Source organism: Hevea brasiliensis, chromosome 9 (genome assembly GCF_030052815.1).
Source record: "Hevea brasiliensis isolate MT/VB/25A 57/8 chromosome 9, ASM3005281v1, whole genome shotgun sequence".
Taxonomy (NCBI): domain Eukaryota; kingdom Viridiplantae; phylum Streptophyta; class Magnoliopsida; order Malpighiales; family Euphorbiaceae; genus Hevea; species Hevea brasiliensis.
This window is the reverse complement of record NC_079501.1, coordinates 599832-605831: the sequence shown is the minus strand read 5'-3', so window position 1 is coordinate 605831 and position 6000 is coordinate 599832. Positions and strand designations below refer to the sequence as shown.

Below are 6000 nucleotides of genomic sequence, written 5' to 3'. Positions count from 1 at the left end.
TTAGAGGTCAAAAAGTGAAGAATACAGGGCCAGAAGCAGTACACGGGCCGTATAACCTGTCTCGTGTAACTTCCTGGACCCCGTGCAACTCTCTGGATTAAAGAAAACTTAAAAAACAAAGTGGCAAAAAGTTACACGAGGCGTGTATCACTACACGGCCCATGTAAAGTCCCTTGACAGCAATTCTAATGCTACTTTTCTTGCTTCCAACTCGACCCAGATGGATTCCTAATCCTTCTAAGATATAACAAGTCAAGAATTGAGGGAAGTGAGAATTTTACATTCAAGAGCCAACTTACTTCAAGGAGGCATATCAACTTCAAGAGAGGCAAGGGAAAAACAAGATTTGCAAGATTGCTAGAAGGAGTTTTCAGCTGAAATTCCAAAAGTCCAACGCTGCAACTCTCTTTCTGAGTTCTTTCACTCTATTTTCTTCTCATGTCTTCTCTTTTTCTTCTTATAAACTTGATTGTAAAACTCACTATGGGTGAGTAAGTTTTTTATTCTAGGTTTAGAGTGTAACTCTCTCAATTTTATTATGGATCTGATTTGATTTTATTTAATACATTGCTTATTTTATTCTTTGATATAATCTCTTGTGATCTTAATGCATGCTATATGTTGGTACCCACTTAGTATTAATTACAGATATTAATTGAAAGACTGAAAGGTAAAAATTAAAATTAAAAAATCAAGATTTTAAACTTAGAAAATCTGATATAGAGATAGGCTGATAACCTTTGTAGAGTTCCAAAATTAATTATAAATCTTAAAGGGTTTTGATTAGGACTAAGCACCAATAAAAGTAGAGTTTGACTCTAATTGAAATACACCTTAGATACCTTGAGAGAGGATCTAAGATATTTTAGAATTAATTTTCATTGAAGTAATAATTTCTCATTTAATGAATGAATTAGATTGATTCAATAATTGATTGAAGCCCTAACTCAGGATTGTTTTCATCCATTGTTATTTTAGTTTAGATAATTGTTTTAGACTTTATTTCTTTTAGTTTATATTTAATTATTATTTCTTTATACAATTCGATCGTCTAGATAATTAAAATAACTATAATTCGTTACTCAACACGATACTCATAGAAACGATACTGTACTCATCACTTTATTATTTATTAGTGATTCGTGCAACTGTGGTTGCTGTAAAACTAGCTTCATCAATTTGTTGCTTAGGGTTAGTAGAGCCTAGAAACCCAAGAAGTAAATCCAATCCTGCATTAGAAAAGTGATCAACCATCTCGAACCATTATGATCATCTAAAGTCAACGAACACTATTCTAAACTAATAATTTTTTTTTTCTCAATTTTAAATTTAATAACTTGCACGATTACAAAGAATGGGACATGCCATTATTATCAAAGAATATGGTTCTCTGATCATCTAGGGAACAAAGATGTGCAAGAGCTAAAGCAACACGTCGTTGGACAGCCTTATCTGCGACACGCATTAGATATAACAAATGGTTTAAAACTCGTCCATGAATCTTTTCCTCTTTATCTCTTCAAATTCTTGGATACGCAATCTTTTGTTGCTTGAACAATAAACTCTCCATCCTCCAGCTTCTGGACACCTCCCACCGAAGAGTCGACCACCAGGAGGCCCAGCAGTCAGCATCGTTAGATTTAAACCTCAGAAGCAAATCCACAATGAACTGGATGGTCCGAAAATGAACTACATAGCCCAGAGATGACCTTTTAGAGATTGGGAATTTCTCTTATAAACCAAACAATAAAGTCCGGCGTAACAACTAGGTCCATTTTAATGTCTAAGCCCAAATGAAAGTTTGGCAGCTTCACGTATAAAATCAAAACCCTGAAAGTAACTCTTAATGGTAACGCAAGCTTCTGCTGCTACTGCCATCTCAGTCAAAAACTCCAAACGCAACGACCGGTATCACCATCCACAAAACCCCCCAACACCACCCCCCCCCCCCCCCCCCTCTCTAAAAAAAAAAAAAAAAGAATACGTGCCAAAGCAGGCAAGAAAGAGCAGAGCCACCCTATAGGTAGGCGGGGCCGGAGACGGGGCTGGGGCCGGGGGCTAGGTTGGGGGCGGGGGCGATATCGGTGTCCGTGGGGATGGCTTATCTAAAAGCCACACTACGCACAATAAGATGGAATGGATGACATCATTATCATTTTACCCAATACCCATTAATGGCTAAAGTCAGGAAGTGGACCGCTTTTGTCCCGAGGGCAGGGCGAGGGTGTGCGCAACCCATTCCGTGGCGCACGTTAGCCCGCTCCCACCCCACACCTAAGCGGTGCCCTCATCCTTCTAGATCTCAAAATCAGCCGCACGCCCCTCCCACCCCCCACCTGTCACAGAGGTGGCTCAATCCCACATCGGCCAAGTATGGGGGAGTTCCTGGACTTATATGAAGGGGGTGGCCTTGCTTGGTTAGACGTGTTTTGGGTTGGGCAGAGGCTCGGCCCAGAAACAAAACCGTGAGGGCTGAGACCCAAAGCGGACAATATCTAGCCACGTGAGGCACCCGTGACATTTGGTATCAGAGCCGACCCATCTTGGTCGACTCACGCCAAGCGCACAAAGGTGTAGGCAGGAGCGCACAAAGGTGTAGGCAGGAGCGCACAAAGGTGTAGGCAGGGTGGCCGGACTGCAACGAGGTCGTTGCAGGATCGGGTGGGGGAGATGTCACAGAGGTGACTCAATCCCACATCGGCCAAGTATGGGGGTGTTCCTGGACTTATATGAAGGGGGTGGCCTTGCTTGGTTAGACGCGTTTTGGGTTGGGCAGAGGCTCGGCCCAGGAACAAAACCGTGAGGGCTGAGGCTGAGGCCCAAAGCGGACAATATCTAGCCACGTGTGAGGCACCCGTGACACCACCCACCCCACCCCTTTACATCCCCAATCAAATTCAATGTGTCACCAAACCCCACTTCCTCAGCCCTAACCCTTTCTTATCTTTTCTCCACCACCAATATCCCTCCTTCGCTAACGCTTGCAGCTTCTCTTTTTTCTCCACCCATCTTTCCTCTCCATTCCTCAACTCTCACCGTCGCTGCCCTTAACTTACGCCCTACCCATGTCCGCCCCTGCAGCTGAATCTCCGCCCCCCCTAGATTCTACCCTCCCATCCAATCCACTACCAGCGCTCCTGCGCCACCGCAGGCTTCCACCAATCCACGCCGTCTCCCACCACCATGTTGGTCCCACGATGAAACGGTTGCCCTGATCGATGCCTACTGCGACAAATGGTACACTCTCCGTCGTGGCAACCTTAGGGCCAATCATTAGCAAGAAGTAGCTGAAGCCGTTACTCGCCGATGCCCAGCTGCATCCCCGCCGAAGATTGCGGTGCAGTGCCGCCATAAGATGGAGAAGCTCCGCAAGCGTTACCGAACCGAGATCCAGAGGGCACGATCCATGCCCGTTTCGAGATTCTCTTCTTCTTGGGTACATTTTAAACGTATGGATGCCATGGAAAAAGGCCCACAGGCTAAAGTGGATTGTAATTCGGAGAGCGATGGGGATGATAATGAGGACGAAAATGAGGAGGATGATGAAAATCAAGGTTTCTATATGGAGAATCATAGGAATGGTAATACTATTATGAATACGAGGAGCATTCATAAGCTGTATCGTAATGGAATTGGAGGAAACACCGGCAGCAATGTGAGTGGGAGTGGTTTTGGTGCTAGTGTTGCCAGTGGTTTTAGAATTAGAATACCCACCGTAGTTAGTATAGCCCAACCAGGACCCAAGTTCTATGCTAAAGTTGATAACAAGTATGGCCTCAACCCTAATTTGAGTTCTAATTCCAGTCCGAAAACTAATTTTGGAGCTGGGTCAGCATCCGGAACTGGGTTGGGGAGAAGTAGAGTTTTGAGGGGGTCTGATGAAACGGGAAAGAAGAGGGAGAGGGAACCAATGGAGGATATGGTGACCGCGAAAAAGGTGCTGGGAGATGGGTTTGTGAGGATGGAGCAGATGAAAATGGAGATGGCTAGGGAGATCGAGACCGTGAGGATGGAGATGGAGATGAAGCGTACTGAGAGGATTCTAGAGTCACAGCAGCGGATTGTTGAGGCCTTTGCCAAGGCCTTCTCAGAGAATAAGTAGAAGCCCAAGAGAATACCTTCTCCGGAGACGTAGTATTTGGTTGATCCTGCAGACTTGGCTGCTGGTGCTGGAGCGATTCTTTTGGAAATGCGGCCTGCATTAGCTACTTGCCTTGTGATTAATGAGTAATTAGGAAGCTATGAAGCTTGATTAGTTGCAGCCTAATTTTGGAAGAATGTAGCTTTATTTTGTTACAAGCGTATGTAGAGGGGTTAACTTTATGCTTTGTAATTTAAGGCAACTTGATTGAAGTTGTTCTGAATCACCTTCCTTGTGTCTCTGCTTGAGCGATGCTTGGATTCTAGTTACTGTGGTTTTTCTAATGTCTGGATGCACTGAAACACTGAAATATAGGATTAACAGATACTTTGTTTGAATGATAATATTGCAGTATTGTCAACTTTGGAAGGGGTTAAATTCCCTGGAAAGCTAACTTAACAGAAGTGCATTTAGATCTTTAGGGTTCTTGAAGTTTTACTTCATAGATGGATATTGTAGATGTTCTTGGTGTTCTCAGTTAGGGCTATAATTTGAACTTTGAAGCTCGTGTTGGTAGTAACTTCTCCCTCAGATTTGTTGGCAGGGTTCTGGAGCCTTTTTGATGTCACAGTTTCTGATATATGTAATCTGAGCAAAGTTGAAATTTTGCATTTAGGTTTTGCGATAGTATGTTAATGTGACGGTATTGTGGTGTATTGCTTCTTCATAACTGGGAATTAAGAACCTGGAAGGTACCCACAATCTATTCTTGTCAATTTCCTCAAGTGCAGGGATTTTGATACTTTTGTATCTGCTCATCATGGAAGTTGTTTTAGTTGCTTCCCACTTACCATGTTCTGGTATGCTATAATGCATCCTTATGGAATCCCACTCAGTCTTCTTCATGATATTTTAAATTTTAATCCCTTCTTTTCCTTCCTTTGGATAAGATGCTTAGTAATTCTTATGCATTAAGTAATCTAAGGATTTTTAGTTGAATTAATAGCCAGTATAATAACCAATTAGTTGTAGTTTAAAATGTATATGCTTGGTGTTCCTTATCCATCTTTCCATATTGCATGTGTGGGCGTATATATGCTCTTGATTGGGTGTCATATAAAGTGCAATAGTTAGTAAAACGATCAATAACTGTCGGACAAGGCTTAACTTAGTGGTCAAAATATCACTCACGAATAATATCTCGGGTTGGAATCCCCCAACAAAAATATACATCTAACAAAAAAAAAAAAAAGACGCTATCAATAACTTAAAGACACTGCTGTTTCGTGGACCTAGTACATCTGTCCAAATTGCTTGGAAGAGCATAAATGTGCAACTCATTAAAGGTGTTGCATAAAGTACAAGATGTTTCCTACTAAGCTTTTGGACACCTTGTGAATGGCTCTCATGGGCAGTTCACCTGCTGCTGACATGATGTCATGGAGTGTGAACATTATATTATGTATCTGTGTTTCTTGTGTATGCAACAGTGCTTGGTTCGATTAAGATGAATCTTTATATTTTATCATATTTGTGCCGGTGCTTGCCTGAGTATATGCGTAGTACAATTTTGAATTCATTTTCTAGTCACTATTTATCTCTGATCTATAATAATTATAACCCCGTACAAAAATTTCATTTTGAAGTCGAGGGTTAATTTTATTCATAGTCTCTCAATTAAAGTAGTTATATTAGTATCGTCTATTAATTTTAATTTGTATCATAAAAATCTTAAAATTTTAATTTGAATATCACTAAAATCTCTATAACTTGCTATTACATATTCTCAAATTAATATATAGCTAATTTTCACTCTTCATTCTTCAACTTAAATAGATTTATCATAATTATCTCTTAATTTCATAGTCAGTTTAAAATTTTAAATTTTCATTTATTTAAAATTGAATCATAATTTTTAT

At 41.1% G+C, this 6000-nt stretch overlaps 1 pseudogene; it reads left to right on the top strand.

Moving 5' to 3' along the window:
- The first annotated feature begins 2919 nt into the window (after positions 1 to 2919).
- Positions 2920 to 4535, top strand: LOC110663948 (protein FIP2-like; annotated as a pseudogene).
- Positions 4536 to 6000: the final 1465 nt, after the last annotated feature.